Raw genomic sequence first — 16,765 nt, 5'->3', positions numbered from 1 at the left:
TTGGATGCGGCAGTACCTAAGATGCACTTGAATTAGAAATAGCGCTATGTTGTGACTTGTGAAAGGGTTCAGCTCCCATTACTCTCTCCTTTTTTTCTTCTTTTTTCTTTTTTTTCTTTTTTAAATCTCCTTTTGTTTTAATGAAAGACTGTCATATTACCTTCTGACTAAATAAAAAGTGAAAATTAAAACTTACTACGGTTTGTCATTGTATATTTAAAGTAAAACAATGTCTAGTTAAAAAAAATACTAGAAGTAAGCTACATCTATTGTGAAATTAGGTGTGGGTTTAGACATATTTACAAATATGTGTCCTTCCAAAATGGCCTAATGGCAAAAGAAGAAAAAAAATTTGTGATAAACGAAAATAGGGTTATTAGTGCAAAAAACGTTATTAGCACAGAAAACACGAGTCCATAGAACTATTTTTTTGTGGTCAACGAAAATAAACTTATTAGAGCAGAAAACGTTTATTAGCTTTTTAAGAATGGACACATTTTCAATGCATTATATATTTAACAGATTGTCGAATATTTTTGCAAAAAAAATAAAATAAAGTAAAAACGTTTCCAATAGTAACTTTGACATATTTTTATTTCGTGTAGAATTTTTTTTTAAAGTGAGTTTTAACCTATAACATCTGCTCCTGATGATGTTATTTATTATCAGACCAAGACACTAATTGATTTTTGGTATAGGTGGAGATTGAAACTTAGATCTCTTATTTAACCATCAGAGATTTTACTAGTTGAACTGACTGAAACTCATATTTTCGTACAAAATTTGAATATGAACGACACACACATTATTAGTGAATGACGTGCAATCAGTGTGACCAAGACGTTGTCTTGCACTTTCGAGACAATGGACCCAATTCACTTACAACACACGTTGCTTTGATCTTTCTAAAGAGTGGGTTGGACTTCTGGTTAAAGAGACTATGCAATGATGGTCACGCCCCAACGGTTTGTTGTTATTGGGAACCAGAGATATAGGGTCATAGGCTATACCAAAATGGAGTATATCTACAATAACAATGCAACTATAATTTTGGCTTATTCAACATTAAAAAGTGGAAATTAGAATGATAAATAAAAGAATTTAGGTGTAACATTTTTGGTGATGCCCTTTTTTAGAAATGTCGACCTTATTTATATTTCATTCTTGAGGCTTGACAACTATATATAATTGTTGCAGGACGTGTCATTGTTTTGATCTTCTGAGACAGTCATATCAATGCATTGTCACTTCTTTCTTCATTTTTGGCTTGTTACCTAGTTGAGCCCTAAGTCCTTTCGTTTAGTTTGTTGGTTAACTATAAACCGATTGATCAACTAATGGTTGATTGCCACATAATAAAGACATGCCTTAAAAATTAAATTTACCTATGTTATTGGCACACTCGTTATGTCCTCACACAACACGTCATTTAGCAATTGGCCAATGTTAATATTTCTTACAAGCGCAAGTAATATATGTATGAAAAATGCTAAAGATATTACAACATTTACTATATAAACTTTACAAATTGATATGACAAGGGAAGTTATTAGTGAAATTCAACAATATGATAAATGAATGTTTGAATCACTTTATTGTGATTGATGATACATCAATTTATAAAATTTCATATAGTATGTTAGAATTGTGAATCAATTTTATTGTATTCAATGATGAAACTATTCAAGGGATTACTTTTACATAAACTGACACAGAAATGTAACACTATACGTGAGTGCAAAGTTCTGTACAAATATAAGTGCATCCCCTACAAATAATATAAGTGCAAGATAAGCAAAATATGATAGGCCTAAAGTTCTTTGGACTTATATACTAAGAGTCTTGAGATTTGAGTTAATATTAATTAGGTTCAAGATATTTCAAAACCAATTAACCTAGTCCTTAAATTTGACTTAGTTCCTAAACCTTTACTCATTTTTCTCATCTTTGTTATAGTGATTAAAAACCATATTGGTCAATTTTAAAATATCTTAAACCTGACTAACATCAGCCTAAACAACAAGTGTTTTCTGTATTTTATCCTAAAATTTACGGTACAAGTAACATCAATTATCACCTAATATAATAATGTATCATGATTGATTTTGAGCTCTTGATAATATTGACGTGGCTCATGGCTTTCTTTTCCAATTCGAATTCTCTTCTCTCATTGTCATGTTATCTTTGTACGTCACATCCAGATAATATTCGCTGTGAGGGAAATGATGAAGGTATCTTTGTCTCTAGAAAATCCCACTCGTATTGACTGAAAGCCGTATTGGGACGTCATGGTCCAAAGTCCAAACCAAGATCATATATTTATAATTTTATATTCCCTTTTAGCATTACATTACCACAAAACACCATCAATATAAAGAGAATTCTAGCCCCCCACTAATATCGTCTCCTCCAAACCCATAAGCTCCAACGCTCGCTTCTACATTTCTTGCTGCTTCTTCAATCTGATTCACTTGATCATCAATATTATAATGGGACTTTGTTTACATGGAGAGAGGAGATTGGCTTCTTAGGTAAGAACTAAGAAATTCGATTGAAAGATATATAGTTAATACTGCCTGATTTTTCTTTTACTCTATCTGTGTCTGTCTACTATGGAATATTTGCTTCCTGGGTTTTCATACCACTTTTTTTTTTTTTTAATTATTATATCTCTTACTTTAAAAAATGTGTCTGGTCATAGCCATTTAAAATTTCAACTTCTATACTGATCATGAAGATTTATGCCTACTGTTTAACAGGCTGATGTTAATAGCAAACCATTATTCATATTATATAAGACAATGAAGCCTCAGAAACTTGAGCTGAAAGCCTACAAAAAAGTTAATTAAATATGGAGATATCTCTGATTGTTTCCAAAAAAAGATAATAAAAGAACAAATAGTGATAATTCTGATAGAGTTAAAGCTGCAAAGAAGATTTGATTTAGATAGGGCTAGAAGGTTCTGTTAGATAATCCTAGTAATAGTAAAATTATTCAACGGGAGAAAATTTATCTTAGCGATTATGTTAAGCTAAGTTCTACTTTCTTTTCTTTTCTTTCTTTCTTTTTTTTTTTTTTTTTTTTTTTTTGGAGAAGAAAGCTAAGTTCTACTTAAGAAGCTTTTATAAAGCGAAAATTGGCTGCTTGGTTCTGATTTCTCCCCTTTTTTTCCACTCATATCGAATAAAACATATTGAGTAAAATCTCCTTCATGTACAAGCAATTTGGGGGTTCCTTTTTTCTTTTTTTATTCGGATGTTCCTTAAGGAACCACTTGTTATTTCTTTGAAGTTGTGAAGATTCGAAAGGATACTAATACATATCTATATTCTATTGATGACATGAAATTGAAAAGTTACACTATTACTAAAGATGAAGTTATTAATTTTCACCAAAGACTTTTAGGTTCTTCTTCTCAAATCTCAAGCAAGTTGTTACATGGTAAACTATCAAATTATTGAAGCAAGGAAAATTTTTCTTCACAAGCCAGATACTCAGATGAAGTGAAGAATACTCTTAAGTTTGCATAGTGGAAAAGCCCTAGAACCTTATGGGCATACCCCTCACTTCTACAACAAAGTCTAGGTGGCTGGTGATGATTCCACTCAATTACTCTTATTATATCTTTAAACAATGTGTTACTCTAATTAGGGTTGCAAATTAGCCAAGTCAAGTCAAATATTAAAACTTCAAGATTATTTATATATTTTATTTCAAATACAAGTCCAACTTGAAATCATTAACAAATTAAATTATATATTTAAGCTTAATTCATTTTCCTCTAAAACAAACTTGAACTTATTTATAAGCTAGCTACTTGATTGATTTATTATTTTTCCATGTTAGTAAACCCTATTACTAAAAAAAATTTACTTCAAAAGTCAATGTTAATAATTAATAATTAAATTATAGTTGAAAGTATATTATTCGATTCAACTAAATAGAATAATTTTTATTTATAAACTTATAAAAATTATCAATTGATCTTGTATTGTTAAATATAATTTTTATTAATTACAAATTACACTATTTATATTATCCATTAATTACAAATATTAATTTGATGTCTTTTGAATTTGTTTACAAAATTACATAATATCAAGTCTATATAAGTGTTAAAAGCCTTATAACTTAATTGACATATTTTTGCTTCTAATGGAAGTATCCACGGTTCAAATCTCTCTATTCCGACTATTGAATTATAAACAATAAAAATAATCTACATTAGTATATTTTTATGTATACATATAATAAACATATATTATTTTATATACTTAAATCGAGTCTTATACTTATGAGCTTTTTCATAAACATATTATTATATTTGTGTTTAACTTGTTTAATAGTTAAACCCAAACTTGGGCTTGAACTTTGCTTGTTCGCTAAAAAAATGAATATAAACAAACATATTTTTAGCCGAACTCTAACCATTCATTAATAGCTAAGATAATTGACAACCCTAACTCTAGTGCATAAAATTTAAGTACCCTTTCAAAATGGGTGACTTTATACCTATTTCTTGCTATACCGCTAGGTATTAGTGCATCCCCAAGTTGATGGCTAATAGATTAAATGCTTATCTTTTGGATTTTGAAAGCACTAATCAATTTGTAATTTTGCATTCATACAAGGAAGTAGAATAGTTAGAAATTTCTTTCAAAAGATGGTTAGGAAATTTGTATTATTTTAAACGCTCTGATCAAGTGGCTAGATGTAAATAAAATTGATTTGATGAAAGCTTAAAACTGTATTAATTGGGGTTTTATAGTGAATATTTTCGAAGCTAATCAATAAGTATTCTAGAGGTGTTCAAAAATTGTTTGGTAGAAGCAATTCGTGGACACCTAAAAGTTTCTGATATTTTCTGGCAGAATTCAATATGTTTAATTTGTATTGAATACAAGAATAGTAAACTATCATGTGTTTATTTTCCCAAAAAAGGTAATTAATGAACTTTCAAAAAATCAATGCCTATGTTTGGAAGGAAACAACAGATTAAGCTAGAGTGGCACACATAAGCTGGCCGACAGTAATTTAGTATTTACTGCTAAAGGAAAGAGCAATTAGCCAATTAGGTGGTTAGATGATTAGGATAAAGCCTTAATAGTAAAGCTTCTTTGGATTCTTTTCTAGTGGGTTCTTGGTTGCTTCAGATAAAAGGTAGTATTTGCTAAGAGACAACAGTACAATAAAAATAATAATAAACCTTTCATCAAAAATAATAATAATAATAATAAACCTAATAATTGTTCACGGAGCTAGAGAAAGATTCTCAAACTTGAAAATTTTAGCATTACTTTTTCTTAAGCATCACATTTGATTTGGTCATTGGAATTTTTTGCTGAGGATCCATGTGGCGTCAGTGAAACTAGGCCTTGGTTACATGGTGATGGATGCATTATCCCAGGGTTTTCCTATAAATACTGTCATATCCATGCTGGGGTGTTGATTTTTCATTCTTCTAATTCAGCTTTGCTCGATCTAGCATCACGTATTTATAGCCTATAACAACTTTGGCTGTGATTTTAAGTTCATTCCCTTGAGTTCTTACACTGTGTCATGTAGGTTTCTAGGATTCGTTTAAAAAACAATTGTTACAGCTAATAATTATAGTTGGTTTTCTTTTGCAGGTTGAGAGGACAAGGGAAGGTTTCAGCAGGTACTGATTTTTCTGTTTACGTACGTGAGCTCTCTTTTATAAATATAGCACAGGTCTGCATTTGATTATTTTGAGCTTTTATATCAAAAGGAATAACTTCTTCATTTGATTAACAGTAGAAGTTGTCGTAGACTAAGATGTTGATTGATTTGAGGGAAAACATTTAATTTGAAACTGAAAACCTCTTGTTTTGTTATTTATATTTACATTTTCCAGTTAAATGCTGTTGGTATTTGGAAAGTAGGGGTTGAGAATTAATAATTTATTTGTTGAATATTCATGTGTGAGTGGTGTTGTTATTTAAATAGTAAATTCTCACACTAAGAAATAATGATGATAGTGAGTGATTTTTTTTTTTTTTTGAGAAACCATAATAAAGAATGATTAATTTAACATAATTGAGCTCATATCTATTGACTTAAACTTTTGAGTTAAGTGGTATCCATATACCTTATATTAATATCTCAATTGGAGTCTCCTCAATTTCTAATCTCCCCCACAATCTTCATTTTGAAAACCTATTAGTACATTTGGAGGTAGTGTGATATTTACTTCGTTCTTTTGGAATTTGGGATTGGCATTATATATAGGGGAATTTGGTGCTTATTAGCGCATTTGGAGGTAATTTTAGGTATTATGCACTTTGTTCTTTTGGTTGGGCTCTAATTTAGATTTGGTACTTAGAGGCATTTGTGTCTTGAGAGAAATATCGTCAAGGTGGAGATTTGTTAAGAATTTGTATTCAATGGCTCAATTCTTTCCAAGGATATGAGGAATTTCAAGAACTTTGGTTCTTTGCAAATTTTGCCAAGGTGGAGAAATGTTTTTAAGTTTAGTTCAATTTGTGACTCTTGTTTATGTATTAAGGTGAAATTCCTACTTTGACTTGGTTTGAAAGATTGCTTGGCGGAATTTAAATGGCAATTTATTCAAATACTACCAATCTGTTGTAGCAGTTGAAGCTTTGATACTAGTTTGTTGCGATAAAAAAAAAAAAAAAAACCTCAAAAAAGCAACTTTCACACTAAATTGACTATGAAAAATACTAGGAACCAAGAAGCTTGAAAGAAAAATAGCACACAAGAAAATATCAAGAATTTATGTGGTTAAGCTTTTGGCCTATGTCCACGTACTTTAATAAGGGGAAAATTTCATTAACAAAAATATAGAAATTATAATTAAAGGAAGATAAAATTACTCTAATAAAATCCAAACCCCAAATAAACGTAGTATAAATTTGTGGCACACACTCAAGCCTAGCCACCAGAGAAATGTTTTTTACAAGCCCTCTTATGGCCTATTTGGATTTTGGGGGGGGGAGAAAGGGGAAATAGAGTTAGTCGAGAGTTAGGCTAATTTTCAGTCAACTCTGCTCTACTCTCTCTCTCCCTCAATCCAAATAGACCACTAAGTAAAGTCAATCAAATCCTAGTTTAGTGAAGCGAACAAACATGTGTAAGCATTAAAGGCATCCTCTTAAGGGGTTTTTTTTTTTTTTGATAATTCCTTGAGGGAGTGTGTGACCAGCTGCTCCAGCAACTCATTAAATCCAACTTAAGTGGAATGAATGGCTAGCTTGAGCAGACCTTAGGTAGAAATTTTTCGACAAAATTTTATAGAATACAATCTTTGTTGTCTCAAACGGCAGTAAATGTCTTGTAACGTATTTTGATGTACGGATTAACTAAGGTGATTTCCCAAAGGTGCCTCTTGAAGGGCCACACCCCACTGTCTATATATAGTGTTTCAATATTCAGTTTTTTACGGAACTTTTCTATCATTACAAAGAAATCTTATGAATTCTCCAAGGTTGCTACTTATTGAATTCTTGACTTAGTTATATCCTGATGACAAATTGGCAATAACCCTTTAGCAAACATTATGCTGGGGAAAATATTACTTAGGACAACTTTGACTTGTGCCTCCAAGTCATTGTCTTTTGTTTGATTCATTCTTTACGCCTTTGATCACCAACACAAACACCTATCAAGTCAAAGCAATGCTTAAACTTGTACAAAGGAGTTGGTATATAATCATCACTTCAGCTGGATTATTTGTAGTCCCAATCTTTTGAAGAAGAATATCTCTCTCGTCAACAATTTCACGAACAAAGTGAAAGCATACATCGATCAATGTGCTTTAGTTTGAGAGCAGTGAGCTTGGTTTTTCATTAAATGAACTGCACTCTAGCTATCACAAAATACACAAATATGCTATTGATGAACCCCTAAGCCTTCAATCAAACCATATAGTTAAATACCCTCCTTAATAGCTTCAATCACATGTTGGGCTTTGTGGAGCCTAGTTATGTTTGATCCGGTTGACGACCTGACCCGACTCGAATAATGTTGCATGTTTTTTAATGAGAGATTTTCTGAGGCTTAGTCTATGAAGCGAAGGCTTGGGCCGAAAATTTTTTGGTCCATTTTGTAGCCCATTGTGAATCCTGTGCGCAGGATGTAGAAATACTATTTTTGTGATTAGGGTTTGTTGTTATCGTTGTGCGTGAGAGAGAAAAAGACTGTAGCCGCACTTTGTATTTTTCCCCGATAATAGTGAAATCCCTGAAACTCTGTAGACGTAGGCAAATTGCCGAACTTCGTAAATACTGTCTTGTTGTGCGTGTGATTATTTTTCTTTGGCGTGTGTTTTCTCTTTTTTTTTTTTTTTTTCTCATAGGTTTAGGAATTTTTGGAAATTCCCTACATCACATACATTTATTCAACCTCAGTGATTGAATGGAACAGTAGATTGCAGTGTTGATCTCCAACTCGTCAGTGCTTTGGCTTTGGCAAATGTAAACAAGCAGCTTGTAGAATAACAAAACTTATCTCTATCGTCAACATTGTCTGAAACAACAAAAACAACCATCTTATCTCCCTCAAATTTCAAACCCGAATCAATGGTTCCCAAAATGCATCTCAAAATCCATTTAGCGACTTGTCAATAACCTTTCTCTGGATCATGCATATGACGATTAATCATACTGACCACTGGCCGCATGAATAATGGCTTATATATATTCCATTTATGGTCATAGAATTACATATAGTTCAGCCAGTTTTATGCAAGCTGAAGTATCTAGTGTACGTCGTCCTACAAGGCAGTTTGAGGCGGCTTATTGTCAGGTCTAAGGTTCTTATTCTTATATATATATATATATATAGAGGAAAGTTCTATTCATAGTTCATATATACAGTACATTTCCAGAAATTTTAGGTCCCAAGAAGATTTTTTTGTTACTTGAAACTATTTTTTACATGGCTAATTGCGTTCCAGGGGTACCAACCAGTGGTAAATTCGTGGATCTTAAATGAGTTATCTAAACGATGCCCATCTTCAATTTCATTTTTTTTTTTTTCCCTTCCATTTAGGTGTTTCGTTTTTCAAGTATATGATTATTGCTACAGGTATGTGTAATCCCTCTTTCCGTAAACATCAGATAACTACGTGAAAAAATTTCTTGGGACTGACCCCAAGATATTAGCCTATAGTTTTTAATTCAAGACTTCATAGATGTCATAAATAAGACCTTGGAAATTACTAGACTAACCCCTTCAAATTACTTTTATATGGCTAGTTATTCATAATAGGCTTATTACTAGAGATAGACCAAGGTGTTAAATACCATAAATGTTGATCATTTCAAAACTGAGATTTCACTGAGAACTGAGATCAAGATCGAAATTTTGGTGGTAACTGATATTTAATATTTTATTAGTATGATATTTCATTATATTTTCTCACCATACTTCAAGATTATAACCTAATATATTTTAAAAACAAAACCTAATATATTTCAAATTTTTTGTTTTTAAGACTCTAGGTAAAACTTAGATAAAGTACTTTAAATGCAATATATTAGATTATTTAATTGAATTCAAAATTTTGATTTGTATGAATTCAATTATTCTTAAAAAAGATAATACTATTTTTCTCTTATTAGTCAATGCATCCAAGTGTTTGAATTTAATTAGAAAATTTAATATATTGTTTCACCTATAGTATGGAATATTGAGACTTCTTTTTATCGTGTGGCTTTTTCCATGAGAATTTGAAGTTAATTATTAAACCTACTCTTGATTGGTAGGTAGATTGGACACACAGCATTTCAATTATAGACTAGCAGTGGATATTTATCATTACATAGGGGCAATTGACTTTAGACTAATATTATTGAAATAGCTCATATAGCTCTTGTATATACATCTTGTTTAAAGAAATGCATTCTTGAGTTTATTCACCAAATGCTTTTTTTGATACATTTTTAAGTGGGTGTGAGGGGTTTAAACCATATATATCTCTGTTATAAACATTTTTGTTATAAATGTTAAAAAATGTCATTTGACCTAAAGGAGTGGATTAGTTGTGCTCATACCAAATTCTCAAAACTCCATGTCAAGTTATTATTTTAAATCCTAATCCAGTAAGACATATTAAAAACTTGATAGTTCTAATTAAAGAAATTCTGTTTTAAGACAACCCCGAAATGAGAGATGGGAGTACAAAGAAGAAAAAGTTTTTTTAATCTAGGTAGATGGTTTCTCTTTTGATTCTCTTGTCTTCTCAATTTCAACGTTACATCATCCTTATTTTCTATTTAGAATTTGCTTTTGTTTAGTGTGTCAAAGAGGAATCTTAACCACAACAGTCCTCGTGAAACATGCAACAGAATGAAGGTCTCACAGCACAGCTCATGAAACCAAAGAGTTATGCTGACCCAATTGAAGAGACAATTCAATATTTCAATCAGAGAAACAAGCTCGGACCTTCAAAACGAGCCTCAAAGACAAGCCTCAAATATCACACTTTGCAGCCTTCTTTTGCTCACGCACAGTGCAATTTTGTGGAACAAAAAATTGTAAGCATTCGTAACAAGGATATTCACACAGGCTGTCTCCTACTTTCTCAGAAGCAAATAGGGCTTTCTAACAGCAAATGAGCAAAGCAACCTTTTACAGCAGAAAAGCCTGAGACATTAACCAGACGAGTTGTTGGGACCACAGACAGAACCACATTATGGTGCATTAGACTCCTATCTTTATGGGCTCACTCTATACCACCCAAAGCTGAAAATGCCAACCATCTATATTGCCCTAATACCATAACAAGCCCTACTATTCTCTCGAATGGCTTTAGTTGTGCCATGGCTTACAAGGAAATCCGCGTGAGATGCTTAATTATTACCGTATGGCTCTCTCTCTCTCTCTCTCTCTCTCTCTCTCTCTCTCTCTCTCATACACACACAATACTGTAAATTGGCTTTATGTATATTTATACCTTTTATACCTAGAATACCTTTTATACCTAGAATACCGGGGACCCTGTTTTCACAAAATGGTGAAATGGTGGTAAAGAAAATGTTGCGGGTTTCTGTGAAAAGTAATGTGCAAAGAGTGTCCACCACTTATAATTGATCATTTTAATATATTGTGAAATTTGATTGAGTTTAATGCACAAAACTTTTACTTTTACAAGGTCTAGGAAAGGTATCTCAAACCCACAAGCTCGCTTTTTGAGAGAAGGCAGTTGCTAACTCACCAAACTCCACCTCTATGTTGTGAAATTTGTGCTTCACTAAATTCATTTTGGCACTTAAAAAAAAAAAAAAAAAAAAAAGGAAAAACTGCCAAATAGATACTGCCAAACATTACCAGAAAGGCAGTGCCATATCACAGTTCTGGAGTATATGATTGCCCAAACAATCCCCCCACCCCCCAAAAAGAAAAGGAAAAAAAGAAAAAGAAAAATGATGAAGCTAATAGCTAGTGTCTGGTGGCAGGATTTGAGCATGGAAATACGTCAGGACAGCTGCCTTAATTAAGACCACGAAACAAATGGAGGTGTTGGGCTATGGACTTATGAGCTCTCCTAAAGACCAGAGATTTGTATATAGCATAAGGAGACTACCATCGAGGTGGGTATATTTCCCCTTATAAATTAGTATACAATTATGTTGTATAGTTCGTATTTTTTTTGCTGAGAAATACTTTCATGTTTTTTATTAGCAAAAAACGAAATTCATCCAAGAAAGACAAGTAACTGATTGAGCGTGCACTGAAATGTCTATATGGTATAGGAAGCTTGGATATATAGTAAGTTTTGGAACGTGAAATAATATATAATTAGGGTTTTGGATTAAAAGATTCTCTATGATTTTGGAAGGACAAGTACCACAGAAAGTACATGACAAAACAATTTGATTCCTAGTGTTTCCTTCAACGAATTTTTAACAGTAAATGATTTCCCACACCGTAAATGGAGAATTCGATAAAGGGTTAAAATACTGGCGAGTTAAAATTTGCTGTCCAAGTTGTAGCAGCAAGGAATATCGTTTCTTTGTCAAGTGCAGAGTTAAAGAGCTCTTTGTGTGCTGGTCAAAAATACATGAGAATCTTAAAAAAAGCGAAGGTTTTGAGCTACAAAAGATCATCATTTCTGTGAGGTATCAATTATATACATTTGCATTGGAAAATGGAGATGATATGTGTATATGTACATTGAATTTTGCTAATGTGTGCCCAAAGGGCACACACAATAATTAATTATTTTAAAAAAAAAATTCTTAGAAATTGAAAAAGATGTAAAAATTGAAAAAGTATTAACAGCTTTTTCAATTTTCGAGAAAATATTTTCAAAAATAAATGTCTTAATGTATGTCCTTAAGTCACACATTAACCGGACTCTATATATATAAATATATATATATATATAGAGGGTCACGTCACATACTTCCTAGGGCTCCATTTCTTACAAAACAAGCCTTTCCAGAAAAATAAAACAGAATTGATCACTTGGTACAGTGAAATTTTTGTTTTTCAAGAATAGCTTCCTTCTAATATATCACAAAGTATGAGGTTAATTTGGATATGTTTCCAATAAAGTAAGGCTTTGGTGAGTTTATCAGATAGGCCAGAATTGCATAGTCTAATGAAACGTGTTTTCCAGCTTTATGTCAGGAAGAGACATGCACTAAAATAAAAGAAACGAAGGGTGAAATGGATAAAGACAAAAAGTAATGACAAAGAATAGGATTGCACTGGAGTTGCTGAACTATGGCATAATAAAATATCACACACAACCCAATTCTACACATTCAGATAGGCATTACACTCTTCTAGCCCAAATGCTACAGTTAGGTTTCCTCATATATATAAGGGATCATTGAGGAACCTACTTCTTTCACATAAAAGTCATGCTAAGTGTATGCAAGGTGGAGATTCCCTTTCTGGCTAAGAAAACTCTGAACAAATTACCAAACCTATTTTCTGGAATATTTCCATGCCGCACTAAATTCAAAATTGTCTCTGATATATCAATGATTTCAAATTGATATTATTCTATATAAAAAAAAAAAAAAAAAGGAATATGTTATCATATTCATTTCTGATTAATGATTTCAATCAAATGCAATGCAGAAAGAAGATCAAATCAAATCAAATCCTATATAAGTACAAATATTATTCTATTTATGTAAACTCTATACAACTCAACTCATAATCTAGTTCTATCATTCTTGACCCCATCCTGATGAGTGATGGCTTTAATGCTGACTTTAGTTTTGTTTTCATGCTCAAGTAACACCATTGCTTCAATGGCCCCAATTCAGTTACCTAGATTTAAACATTTACAACTCTGCTTGAAGTATTCACAAGCAATAAAAATTTGATGATAATAAACTATGGGCAGACATGCCAGGAATGGCTTATAAAGGAAATTGCTTGTGGAAAATTCACATATGTACTGTCATCACATTATGATATTAGGCATTATTTTTAGTAATCTTTCCCCCTTGTCTATTATTTCCATGCTCTTGTATAAAGCTTCTCATAAAGCAATTCATCTACTTATTAAAAAAGATTGGGACATGTAAAAATAAAAAAATAAATAAAAAAAAACCTTACCAAACATAAAAAGAACATTCTTTTTTATTCTCATGTTGCTGTAAATGCATGAAAGACGCAATTTTGCTTCTATCTAAATTTAAAACTAATTATTCCTTACAGATATAAATAGTTACATGCGTATCTAAAATATCATAATTGAATCAACTCAATTAAGCCTTAAAACACAACCGCACAGATTATTTGTCACCATTCAGCTTTGCTTGAGCCATATCATCTGCCAGTACATAAGGACCAAAAGTAAAATAGGAAAAACATGCCTTTTTCTTGTATTCGTCTTACCATTCTTAGCCCTTTCAATTGTTAGAAATAAGCTTATCTCTACTATCTTTGAAGATTGCTTTATCATGTAGAGTCCTATGTTATAGAATTAATCAACCTTAAAAATTGTTCAAAGTAAAACAAAAGGATTCTTGCCATTGCACCACAATTAAATTTTCCTAAAAAGCTGTTCATTGTTCATGTATCTCAGAATCAAATTCTCAACATCATCATCCAAAATAGTTTTAGGCAATCTATAATGTAGAGAAGACTTACCTTAAGAACCTTATTCATCCACATGCATAGAGGCACCTGTGTACAAATGTGTTCAAACCCATAACACACCAAAATGTTGAGGAAATGGACATGCTATAATGTGCATACCTTCCTAAATATGAAGAATTATTGAAATGATCGTATTGATTTGCTCTTGTAAGATTTAAGATTATTACATGTAAAGTTTTATTATCCATTTCCAAATTTACTTTCTGAACAAAACCAGAGAGATGGACCAAGATAATTAAAATATTTATACATATTTGTATCTTCTTTTAATGAAACAGTTTCTTTAAATCTCTTTTTTCTCTTAAAACTGATGTCTATGGTATATATATCAATCCAATCTTATCTTAAACCAAGGAGATCAACAAGAAATCAGACATATATATATACACACACACACGCTTGCACGTAATTATGATTCCTTCTAACATGACACAATACTTGACATATTTTCAAATACATTCCTTATACTACTCATCATTACTTTTACCTAAATTCTTGCCAAAGAAGGTTAGTTCTATAAGGGATCAACTCATTTTATGAAAATACATTGATAGGATAATCATCCATAATATACAATAACCCTGCAGACTAAATTGGAGGCTCACTGAATTCCCAAGTCTAATATAAAATTTTAGTGATAGTCAAAAAAGAAATATCTCAAGAATAAGTAATTAGTCAAATAAAGCCACACACATATATCCAATCTTTTCTTCAAACTTGGGAGTATAAGACCCTCTACTCTTCTTAAGGCTCAAATTGGTGTGACTAAGGGCTCATTTAGAGGATCGTTTAAAACCACACTTCCTTACATTTTCAAACTACAATATTCACACACACACACACACATATATCCATTTTTTTCTTCTAACTTAGGAGTGTATGACCCTCTTCTCTCTTTAAGGCTCAAATTTCACACACACACACATATCCATTTTTTTCTTCTAACTTAGGAGTGTATGACCCTCTTCTCTCTTTAAGGCTCAAATTTCACACACACACATACACACACACACATATATATCCATTTTTTCTTCTAACTTAGGAGTGTATGACCCTCTTCTCTCTTTAAGGCTCAAATTTGAGTGACTAAGGCCAGTTTAGAGGATCGTTTAAAACTACACTTATTCAAACTACAGTACACACGCATATATTCTTTTTTTTTCTTCTTCTAACTTGGGAGTGTAATACCCTTCACTCTCTTGAAGGTTCAATTTGGATTAACTAAGGGCCCGTTTAAAACCACACCTTTTCAAACTACAATTTTTTAAAATCATATACCCTATACACCACTTTTCTAAGTAGCCCATTTCAAAAAGTTGAAAATAAGTTGTATTAAACAAGACTATATGTTATGGTGCCTTCATTAATGCCTAATCTATTAACAAATGCACAATTATAATTTAAACAGTATTGACAAACCAATATTAAAAATATTAAAAATGTTTTAAAAGTTAATAAGATGGAAGAACGCAAGTAGATATGGTCAGATTGGGCTTGTCTGGCTATGTTTTCATAAAATTATTTTTAAAATTGTTTTCAGATAACCAATAGAAAACTCATTTAAGATTTTCAATAGTTTTGTTTTCCTTAAAACGAAAATTAGTTTCAGGAAACACCATTTTTTGATCTCAAGAAACAACCATTTTGAGTTAATTGATATACACGTGGCTTTCAATATTGGTGTTCTTTTTTTTCTTTCCCCGATGACTAATATTGGTGTACTTATATTAAGACTAAGAAGAGAACTTTGATTTGCAGTTAAGAAAGAGATATTTCATTTGACTGAAAATTTCATTTTTATCGAGTTAAAATCTTTGTTTATACTGCTTGCAGCCTCTAAAATCAATCCCAATGGAACACACTTCATCTAGCTAGTACCGTCCCACTCTGAAATCAGTAAGGGTAAGCTGCAAAGATGACTACAATGGTCAAATCTAGAGTGCAATGAGTTGATTATCAGACACCAATTAGTTTAAAAAGATAACAAATTTCATAACATCTTTCATAGTTATTATGGATAATGGCAGATTGTAGTTGGTGTACAATAAAAGAAACGTTAGTAGTTATTTAAGTGAAAATTATGTTACACTAATTATAATTTGCCACCTCAACGAATTGTGAAAAAAAAATTATTATCTCTAACATTGTTGATTAGACATTCTACACAAATTTACCCTTAATTAAGCAACATATTGGTCATGCTTTATCTTAGTTAAAATAATTTGTGTATTTTATGATATAATTATTTATTAGCTTAAGAGTTATACCTCGCCTTCTTGGACTAGTAATGCAAATCTTGACATTGTAGACTAAATAAATATGTACAACATTGTACACATTTATTTAATCTACAATGTGAATCTTACATTGCAAGTATAATGTTAACTAAATAGAAGAGCATGTAAGGATTTCAAACAAAAAATTAAAAAAAAAAAAATCAAACAAACAAATATAAAAATAGAAAGCAAAAGAAAATATGCAATCAGTTTCATGATCTGACAGCATACATTTTACGGAAGAAAGTCTAAATTTTCATATAAATATTTTTTTATATATTAAATAAATAAATAAAACTACTATAACTTTTTTTTAAAAAATTTTACTTAATAAAGTACTATAGGGAAGTGAGACATTCATTTTCGTTGAGGACATTAA

At 31.3% G+C, this 16,765-nt stretch overlaps 1 long non-coding RNA gene across 1 annotated transcript; it reads left to right on the top strand.

Annotated features, from left to right (window-relative positions):
- The first annotated feature begins 5,632 nt into the window (after nt 1–5,632).
- Nucleotides 5,633–16,371, top strand: LOC142623350 (uncharacterized). The gene is made up of 4 exons (XR_012842126.1): nt 5,633–5,660; nt 10,333–10,848; nt 11,443–11,577; nt 15,944–16,371. It is a non-coding gene; the product is annotated as an uncharacterized LOC142623350 (long non-coding RNA).
- The last annotated feature ends 394 nt before the right edge of the window (nt 16,372–16,765 follow it).

This window comes from Castanea sativa, chromosome 2 (genome assembly GCF_040712315.1).
Source record: "Castanea sativa cultivar Marrone di Chiusa Pesio chromosome 2, ASM4071231v1".
Lineage (NCBI taxonomy): Eukaryota > Viridiplantae > Streptophyta > Magnoliopsida > Fagales > Fagaceae > Castanea > Castanea sativa.
The sequence above is the reverse complement of the archived record's forward strand: the minus strand, read 5'-3'. Positions and strand labels throughout refer to the sequence as shown.